This window comes from Arvicola amphibius, chromosome 17 (assembly GCF_903992535.2).
Source record: "Arvicola amphibius chromosome 17, mArvAmp1.2, whole genome shotgun sequence".
In the NCBI taxonomy this organism is placed as follows: Eukaryota; Metazoa; Chordata; class Mammalia; order Rodentia; family Cricetidae; genus Arvicola; species Arvicola amphibius.
This window is the reverse complement of record NC_052063.2, coordinates 2,095,464-2,105,035: the sequence shown is the minus strand read 5'-3', so window position 1 is coordinate 2,105,035 and position 9,572 is coordinate 2,095,464. Positions and strand designations below refer to the sequence as shown.

The 9,572-nt window shown below is 48.1% G+C and overlaps 1 long non-coding RNA gene across 1 annotated transcript in view; it reads left to right on the top strand.

Moving 5' to 3' along the window:
* Positions 1–6,322, top strand: part of LOC119803331 — a 32,477-nt gene extending 26,155 nt beyond the window's left edge. The window contains exons 3-4 of the long non-coding RNA XR_005283638.1: positions 2,443–2,581; positions 4,976–6,322. This is a non-coding gene — a long non-coding RNA (uncharacterized LOC119803331). The remainder of the gene's footprint in view (positions 1–2,442; positions 2,582–4,975) is intronic.
* The last annotated feature ends 3,250 nt before the right edge of the window (positions 6,323–9,572 follow it).

Below are 9,572 nucleotides of genomic sequence, written 5' to 3'. Positions count from 1 at the left end.
AATGTTTGGGAAACCTCACAGTTGCTCAGAGAGACCGATCCAGCTGCAGACACTTGGAGGAGACTTCCAAATGCTGAAGATATCCTGACGACTCTTGGCTCCTCACAAGAATTATCATAACTGCTGTGGCCAATGCTCCAAACAGTGACTGTATCTGGAGACTTTGCTTTGGCCTTGGCATCTTCTGATGACCCTTAAATGATCCTATTTACAGTCACTCTAGACACACACACACACACACACACACACACACACACACGAGAGAGAGAGAGAGAGAGAGAGAGAGAGAGAGAGAGAGAGAGAGAGAGAGAGAGAGAGAGCTGCTGTAGACCTCTTCAACACTGCCCTCAATTTGTTCAGGAAAGAACACCTCCCCTGCCCACGACACCTAGCATAGATGTATGATTGGCTACGCAAACAACACTCATCTTACCCTCCTTGGAACAGACTAGAAGACTTCCTTCCTATGCACTGCCCTCCCCATGGTACTGCGGCTTAGACCCAATAGATCCTCACCTAAGTGCTTTGCTGTCTTTGTGTGATCAATGAAAAACCAACAATTCACTGGGCTGCCAGCTAGAAACACCTAGATAGTTAAAGAGATCTGTAGCATGGCTGGCAGCCAAGACTGAGGAGAGAACAAGGCACGAACAACTGAGGAGAACTGTCACAGTGAGTGACTGAGCGGGCCAGAGATAGCTGAGAGCTGGAACCACAGGAGACGGGTGCCAACCCTGGGAGAACCCGGGGTCTGGCCACAGGAGGAGTTCCAAAAAGTCACCAAGAGCTACTTACTACCTCTGACCACTGGGGATCCACACAAGCAGAGAATCTCGGGGCTGAGCCATGAGCTTCTGGCACTTGATCCCTGGAGTTATAGCACTAAGATCAGAAGGTCCCAACCCCCTATGCTTGCAGTTGATGTCATTAGAAAATCTGTCTTGCTCCTCGCTGTGATTTTCCATTCAAATAAGGAAAAACTGCCCTCAGTCAGTCAATAACGCAACATTCAAGGTGCCATTTTGGAATCAGAATCATAAAGCCTGCGGCGCTCTGATCTAAGGCTCCTTAGCCTCTAGACAGCAAGCTACATGGTTTCTGCTTATTATAAATTATCCATTCTGGCACTCGGGAGGCAGAGACAGGCGGCTCTCCATGAGTTCGAGGCCAGTGTGGGCTACAGAGAGAGTTCTAGGACAGCCAGGACTGGTGCACAGAGAAACTTTGTAATAATACTAATACTAATACTACTACTACTACTACTACTACTAATAATAATAATAATAATAATAATAATAATAAATGGAGAGTCCATTTTCACTATTCTGTTACAGAACAAGCCAGACTATGACACCAGTCTCAGGCATAGCAGCACAACGCAGACTAACAGTCTTGGTCCATAAAATCTACAAGGTCTCAACACAAAAATTTCCAACTAGCCTCTTCACACACCACTCAATAAGACACCAGCATGGTTCCCAACCACTCGGGGCTGAATCCCTAGCGTGACCCCATCATCTCTTATCAGGTCTGCCGAAGAAAGATGGCTACTGGGAGACGTTTTAGTTTCTCTCCTTTAGACATCGTGAGATCTGCACCAGTTCCAAAGACCCTTCAATTCCAGGGACATTATGGTGGCACTGGGGTGTGGAGAAGGTTTGCTTGTATTACAGCAGCCCAGAAGCAGAGAGCGGGGGAGAGAGAGAGAGAGACCAAGGACAATGTACACCACTCTGGGGACACTGGTGTCATACCTCCTTCAGCGATCCTCCACCTCCTATTCTACCATTTCCTAGCAACGCCAGAATCCATCAATGAGTCAGTGAGTTAGCCCACTGATGAGTGTCTGCAGATGCATGCGTGTGTGTGTGCATGCGTGTGTGTGTATGTGTGTGTGTGCATGTGTGTGTGCATGTGTGTAGTAGAATCTAGAGGACAATCCCAGCTGTCATTCTTTAGGTGTTGTCCACCCTGGTTTGGTTGGTTTAGTTTGGTTTGGTTTGGTTTCTGAGGTAGGTTCTCTTATTGTCATGAAGCTAGCAACACAGATTAGGCTGGCTGGCCAGCAGGCCGCAGGGATTCACCTGTCTTTGCCTATGACATAGCACCCCACACCCAGATTTTGTTTTGTTTTATTTTGTTTGCTTGTTTTGGTTTTTTAAGACAGGGTTTCTCTGTAGCTTTGGAGCCTGTCCTGGAACTAGCTCTTGTAGACCAGGCTGGCCTCAAACTCACAGAGATCGGCCTGTCTCTGTCTCCCAAGTGCTGGGATTAAAGGCGTGTGCCACCACCGCCCAGCTCATGTATTTACTTATTTATTTATTAACACAGCTTCTGGGGGAACCAAACTCAGGTTCTCATGCTTGCAAGGCAAACATGTCAAAGACTGCTTTACCAGCTCCGTCCTTTTTCTCACTATGATTTTGCTACCGAGGTGTCTAGATCCAACTAAAGAAATCTATCATTCCATCAAAACCATGAGGACAGTCTGAGCCAACACTGCTGCCTCACCATCCTAAGAAGCCTGAGGCGGAAGAGGGCACTCTGAGCCCCCAGCAGGCTCCATGGTGTCTTTAACCTGGTAGGTCTGGTCGTCATTCACGCCACCCCAACAGATGACTGAGCTGTGTTAGTTTAAAGTGTGGTGTGATGGTTATCAGTCAGTCAGCTCAGCGGGTTTAGAGTTACCTAGGAGACAAGCCTCTGAGCTCATCTGTGAGGGGGTTTCCAAAGAGGTTTAACTAAGGAAGAGAGACCCGAAAGTGGACGGCATCATGCCACACACTGGGGCTCCAAATCAAAAAGGGAAAGGAGAAATGAGCTGCCTGTCACCTCCCCTGCCCCCTGCTTCCTTACTGCATACACCGTGTGACCAGACTCCTCACACTTCTGCCACCACCATGATGGACTGGAGCTCAGAGCCAAACAACCCTTCTCTTCTTTAAACTTCGTCTGTTGAGTATTTAGTCAGAGCAACAACAACAACAACAACAACAAACAAACAAACAAACAATACCTACGGACTCTACAGGGTACCGATCTCGATGCAGTCATTACCGGGTGATTGTGAGCACTCTGTTCGCTACTCCTGAACCTCAGTCTCCCCACCTGAACTGGAGAGATAACGACACCAACTTCATCAACTTGTAAGAAAGTAAGCGATTAACCAAGACATGTGTCAGGCATCCACCCCACTTGAGGGTGGATCGTAAAGAAAGGTCCAGGCAAACATTAATCTTCTGAACCCCCTCAGATTTCCTGACAACTTACAAACAAAGAACCCTTCTGTCTCCAAACTCTTAGTGTATTTGCCACAATTTTTTGAAGGAGGAAAAAAAAGTACGAGACTAGAATTGTCACTATCTGAGCACATCTTGCTGTCCTGGGGATTGGAGACCCTCCTGTCACGTTTGATCCTTGACTGTCCTATTGAAGCAAGGGCGTTGATCCTTGCTGGGGTAAGGGCTGATGGAACCAAGATGCTCAAGCTGAGGTTTGGAGCACAGGGCTTGTCTAACAGATCAAAGGCGTTAGCTGGCAAGAAGTCAATCTGCATGAGACACCAGAATAAGCACCTTGCGGGAGGGAGCTGCTTAAGATTCTGTGATGTGTAGAAGGAGCAGTGGGCAGGCTGCTTTTCATCCCGCCCAGATCCCACACGGCTAGCTTTACACCCGAAATAACAACACACAAACTGTATTCATTTAAACACTGCCTGGCCCATTAGTTTCAGCCTCTTACTCACATCTTGACTAACCCATATTACTGGGAAAATTCTAGCGTACGTCCATCTTGGGCTGGAGCTTCATCGCATCTGACCCAGAGAGCAGAGGCATGGCGATTGCCTGAGACATCTACCTCACTTCCTTCTTCCTGTTCTGTCTACTCCACCCACCTAAGGGCTGGCCTATTAAATGGGCCAAGGCAGTTTCTTTATTAACGAATAAAATCAACACAAACAGGAGACTCTCCCACATCAGTGATGGTTAGAGATTGCCCATCAGTCCTAGGCATTAATAGGTGATACAGTTAACCGTGGTTAAACCAAGCAGGCCTTCGACTGTTTTACAAATATTCTAATATGGAAGAAGCGATGTGGTCCCAGTTCTCAATCTGGATGTGTAGCTTCTCCTTTGGTGGAGTTCATGACGGAAAAAAAAAAAATCTCTCACCTTAAAAGGGAACAGAGAGATGGATTATTCTAGAGACATTTTAAGTGACCACAGCCCGGGAACACGGATTTAGGTCACCTCAAATTCCATGTTCCGATGCGGGGGGGGGGGCAGCTTAGGAAGTTTTATAGTTTCACAGAACAGAGAGACTATCAGCAGCAGGGTGGGGGAGTCGCTCCTACAGGCGGCAGATGCTCTCCGACGACATTCTTAGCTTTCGGTGGGAGCTGGTGGTCAGCTAAGTTAATAGATTTCAAAAGTTTTGGATTGTTAGTCACCGGATGTTAGTTCTGACACAGAGGTGGGTGAGGAACGGCTATTTGACTCTTGGGGGAGGGGGGAGTGAAACCAGATCAGGAAATCAGCTCCTTCCTAGACCTGCAGCATTCTAACTGCTCACCATCACTACCATTCTCATCAGACAATCAGGGTTTGCAGGCACAGCCTCCTTCCAGGAGATTTCTCTCTCAGCCTCCTGGAAGCTCCAGATCAGACCCCGGCTGTCAGATGAAAGCCGCCAAGCGGTTCTAGCCCATACCATGAAATGTGCGGCTGCAGTATCGCTGGCGGATGCCCTGCCCCGCCCCCAGCCTGGCTTCCTGCACACGCATCTATCTGTAAGGTAGTACAGAATATTGGCTGAAGTCGTGTAGCTTCAGGACAGCTGAATCTGCATCACGAGATGTATCAGGGACCTCTTCAGCCGTCCCAAATCACCCATGGACAGAACTCAGGAAGCAAATATTACTCCTTTATTTTCAGTAACCCTATGGCTAACGTATGACATTTATCTTTCCATTTAGCAGGTAGGCAGCAAGCTATTGTGTGTGAGCAGCACCCTTGGCTCTGACAATGGGAAGAGATTCACAGGCTGGCTCAGACTTCCCAAGGCAGATGGTGTGTGAACATGCACACATACCTACACATGCATGTACACACACATGAACGCACATAGCTTACGGACTCTGGAAAGACAGCAGACCTCTAAAGGAGAGTTCAAGACAACAGAGGAACGGAACGGTTCTGAGTTTGGGTTTCCGTCTCCAACTGCATCTAACTGTGCCGGGGATTCAGGAACCAGGGACTGCCCTGAAGACAGCCCGAAGAGTTATCTTATTGAAATAACTGAGAACTTGTGATGGTTTGAGTGTGCCCCTTGGGAAAAGCCTGTGTTAGGTACTTGATCCTTAGTGTAACAGCGCTGGGAGGTGGGGCCAAAAAGGAATGATGGGGCCAAGAGGGCTGAGACCTGGTGAACAGAAGGGTTCTTGCAGTGAGTTCCCTCACCCTCTTCCATCCCCTACCTCAGGCCATAGAATATCACACCAGAAAGGGCCTCCTCACTGCTGGCTCTGTGACCTGGAGCTCCCCAGGCTGCAGAACTATAGGCCATAAATTTGCTTTCTTTATATATTATCCAGGTATTCTGTTGGCTGAGGCAGCCTGAGAGACCACTGGCACTCTGGCATCAGGGGAAGGGCAAACTGGTTAGTGACAAACTGAGCACAACCTTGAATTTTCATTTAAAACAGAGTTGCCAATAAGTCAAGAAGAGAAATTATTTTTTTTTAATTTTTTTATAAGTTACTTAACTTTATGTGCATTGGTGTAAAGGTGTCAGATCACCAAGAACAGACATTACAGACATTATGAGCCACCATGTGGGTGCTGGGAATTGAACCTGAGTCCTCTGGAAGAACAGCCAGTGCTCTTAACCGCTGAGCCATCTCTCCATCCCCACCAAGAAGAGAAATTCTTTGACACGGTTAGAGGAGCTTGGCAAACACGGGCTGTGTATAGGAGAGGAGTGATGGTTTTCCTACTGCAGAGACCCAAAGATGCTCAACTACTGAACCAAAAAGCACTGGAAAGAGGAGAGAGCCAGGATACAGGTCTACCTGGCCCCAAGTCCGCCTTGGACCAGTCCCCAGACATCCGTGTCTTCTGTTCGTATTGTTCCCTTTTGCGGAATGCCGGTGCCTCATTCCCAAGGAGTGTGCTCCACCAGACGAACGTGTTGGTCTGTTTCCACGATGTACCACACAGCCTTCACTTTAGAGTCTGAGATCCGACCCGTGGGATCCCTGACTACACTAATAGTCTCGGCACTCCCTTATCCGGCATTTAGCGAGCACTTACTATTTACTGTTGTAAAGACATGACGTTTAAGCCCGTTCCGTAGCCAACGGTTCTAGAAGGTGGTAGTTCGATAAGCACAGATAGTCCAGTTAGCTTGTCTGAGGCCACCCAATCCTAGAGAGCCCCACCCCTCTCCAACTCTCAAAGTCACGTTCTTAAACTCTAGGTTCAAAGACAGATCAGGCTTCTCTGTGCCCTGCTTTCTCTTCATGCATCACGAGATCTAATCTCGAGAATCAGGCAATAGCTGAATGAATAAAAGAACAAGCAGGACATCTCTGTTTGCTGCTGCTGCATCCCTAGCTCCTGACTCAGTGCTGGGTCTGTTATAAGATGCTAAAGAATCTGTTGATGGGCTGAAAAAAAAAAAAAAGAAGCACCTTCATTTTCACCCCTAAGGTCTTGAGATGCTGGGGCAGAAAAGCAGAAAGGAAGTCATCTTGCTCAGGAAGGGGTCTCGTTTCCTGATTCTGAAGGCTTTGGTCTTCCTTGCTGCCACCACCAACAGCCACCTTTTAAAAGGCTGACAGGATCCAAGTTCTGACATTCCATGTGGTGGGAGCCCAGGAGTGGAGCCCATGCTATGGTTATTTTCAAGTCTGACTCAGAGACCTGGTCTTAAAATGCACCAAAATTCACCCAAAGCAGACAGCGTTCTCGTTAAAACAATAAAAATGAGCTGCAAGACTCATTATGACGTATTAGCAGCTGCCCTGGCTGTTATCTATGAACCCCATGCCAACCTGTCAGCTTTGGAGCAGGGCTCTTCAGTGTCACCTGTGTTGGATAAGGATGAAGTAGGAGTCCAGATGGAGAAGCAGGCACAACCCCTTCTGGTTTTGTTGGAGGTCTTGTCCCAGTGGAACCACACAGGCAGCCCACTCACTTTTCCCGGCATGGTCTGAATCAACCACAGAGTCTCCTGAGTGCCTTTACACCTCCAGGTGCAGTGCTAAGGTGGGCACATGAACAGGAAAGGGTGGGGGTGGGAGGGGAAAGACGTGGAGCGGGCAATTTGGGTTTATTTTGAAATCAAACAACAGAGGCCATGATGTTAAGTTAAATAATCACTATAAAGGGCCTGGCCCAGGACCTGGCACAAGAATAAAATGCTCTGGAGGGGAGAGTTTCTCCTTCCTTCTGTGAACTACAGCAACACCCGCAGAGATGTTAGCTTTGGCAATGCCCTGTTCCAGAATGCACTTGATCTGCTGCTGAGCACAGCCCCAGACTTTCAGCTGCTGCATTCACTGACCCAGACAAGGCCAAGCATTAGCCAGGGTGGCCAGCGAGGCTGAGTCACTCATTTCCAGAGAGCAAAGAGTCCAGAGACACCCAGGATGCCCAGCGAGGCTGAGTCACTCATTTCCAGAGAACATCTCTTCCAGCTGGATCTTGCCTAGATTTCTAGTTACGAAGTATTCCGAATACCACACCTGGTCCCAATTCTCGCGTATTTAATATGCACAGGTTAAGTACCTATGACATACCAGACTCTTCCAAACAGCAGTGAAAGGCTAAATGGAGCCAGATATGGTGCTGTTTGCCTGTAAGCCCAACATTCAAGAAGCCAGGGAAGAAAGATAACAAGTTAGAGACCAGCCTGGGCTACACAGCAAGTTCCAGGTCATCCTGGACCACATAATGAGTCTCTGTCTCAAAATAAAAGAAAGGAAGGAAAAAGGAAAAGAAAACACAGTACCATATACAGTGAATACATGAAATGAGATTTTTAACAGGGGCCAGGACAGGCAAGGCAGGGCAAAGGCAGGGGCTGGGGCAATGACTCCATCAGTAAAGTGAAAGAACCTGAGTTCAAATCACCAGCACCCACACAAAAGCCAGTCATAGCTGTGTGTGTCTGTAAGCCCAGACAACTAACCCAAAAGTCCTCCGCCAGACTATACAGCGTCTTTGAAGAACGGTGTCTGGTGCAGAATGCACGTTAGTTCCTGCCCCAGATGCTCTGTCGAAATCCTAACCCCCAAGGTGACAGCAATAGGAGGCAGAGACTTGAGGAGGGGATTATGTCCAGGGGCATGCTGGGACCTTACAGAGGAGTTCTGTCTCCCGTCCACTGCATGAAAGCATACCAGGAAGCTTCCATCTGTGAACCCCGGCGTGGCAGAAAATCTGCAACATTTTATACCGGGCTTCTTAGTCCCCAAACTGAAGACTACATTTCTGGCCTTTGCAAACTTCCCCAGGGCACGCTGTTCTGCCCCAGACGGAATCTGACGTGGGCTACGGCCATGTCTGAGGCTACCAACCCCCAGAAACAGACCCTGAGACAAGAATTCAAATGGGAAATCGTTTATTTAATTGTTGATCTCAGGAACAGTGAAAGAACTCAAGGAAGCCAGACAAAGGAAGAAGCCCCGTGGGCAGGTTCTCTGATCCTCAGCCTCCCATGATGGGCAATGGAAACTCTATCTCAACAGGGATATCGGAGAATAGGCCCCACAGTTTGCCCCTGCAGGTGTCTGTTTCCATGAGGGGTGCCTTTGTCATGGCTCAGAACAGACTAAAGCTGAGGCATGGATAACACCCGCTGTAAACAGAATGAGGCGTGATACTAAATAAACAGAAACATGCATCAAGTACTAAGTATGAGTTATAGGTTCAAGGCCAGCCTGGGCTACATAACGAGTTCAAAGTTCAAAGCTATCTCGGGTGACAGTGTGTGACCCTGTCTCAAAAAAAAAAAACAAAGCAGATGGAAACATAAGATACAGTCACCTAAATCATGGACAATATTGGTGGCAGGGAAAGCAAGTTATTCAAGGCCTTGTTCCTTTGTCTGGACAACACAACACTCTCCAGCTGAATGCCCTGGCCAGCCTAAACCAACCAGCTCTACTTCTTTTTGAGTGTCTCCTGTTTCCCATCTTAGCACTGAATGTGTCATATAGCCAAGGATGGGCTTGAATTTCTAATCCTCCTGCCCGCTCCTCCTGAGTACTGGGATTATAGGTATAAGGCTACCACACCCGGTTTCTGCAGTGTTGGGAACTGAACTCAGGGCTTCATGCATAAGAGACAGCGTGCTACCAACTGAGCTATACCCCCATTCAAGGCTTAATCCGTTCTTCATGATCAACCAAATGATCCACAAACCAGGGAGTCTGAGAGTGGCAGGTCTCCCACTCACAATCCTGCACAGGCTCTCTCTACAGTTTCTAGGTTGGCATACAAGACCCATGCAAGCCTGCCCTACCTTCCTTGGCATCTCCTCAGCCAGATCTCCATTGCTACCACAGC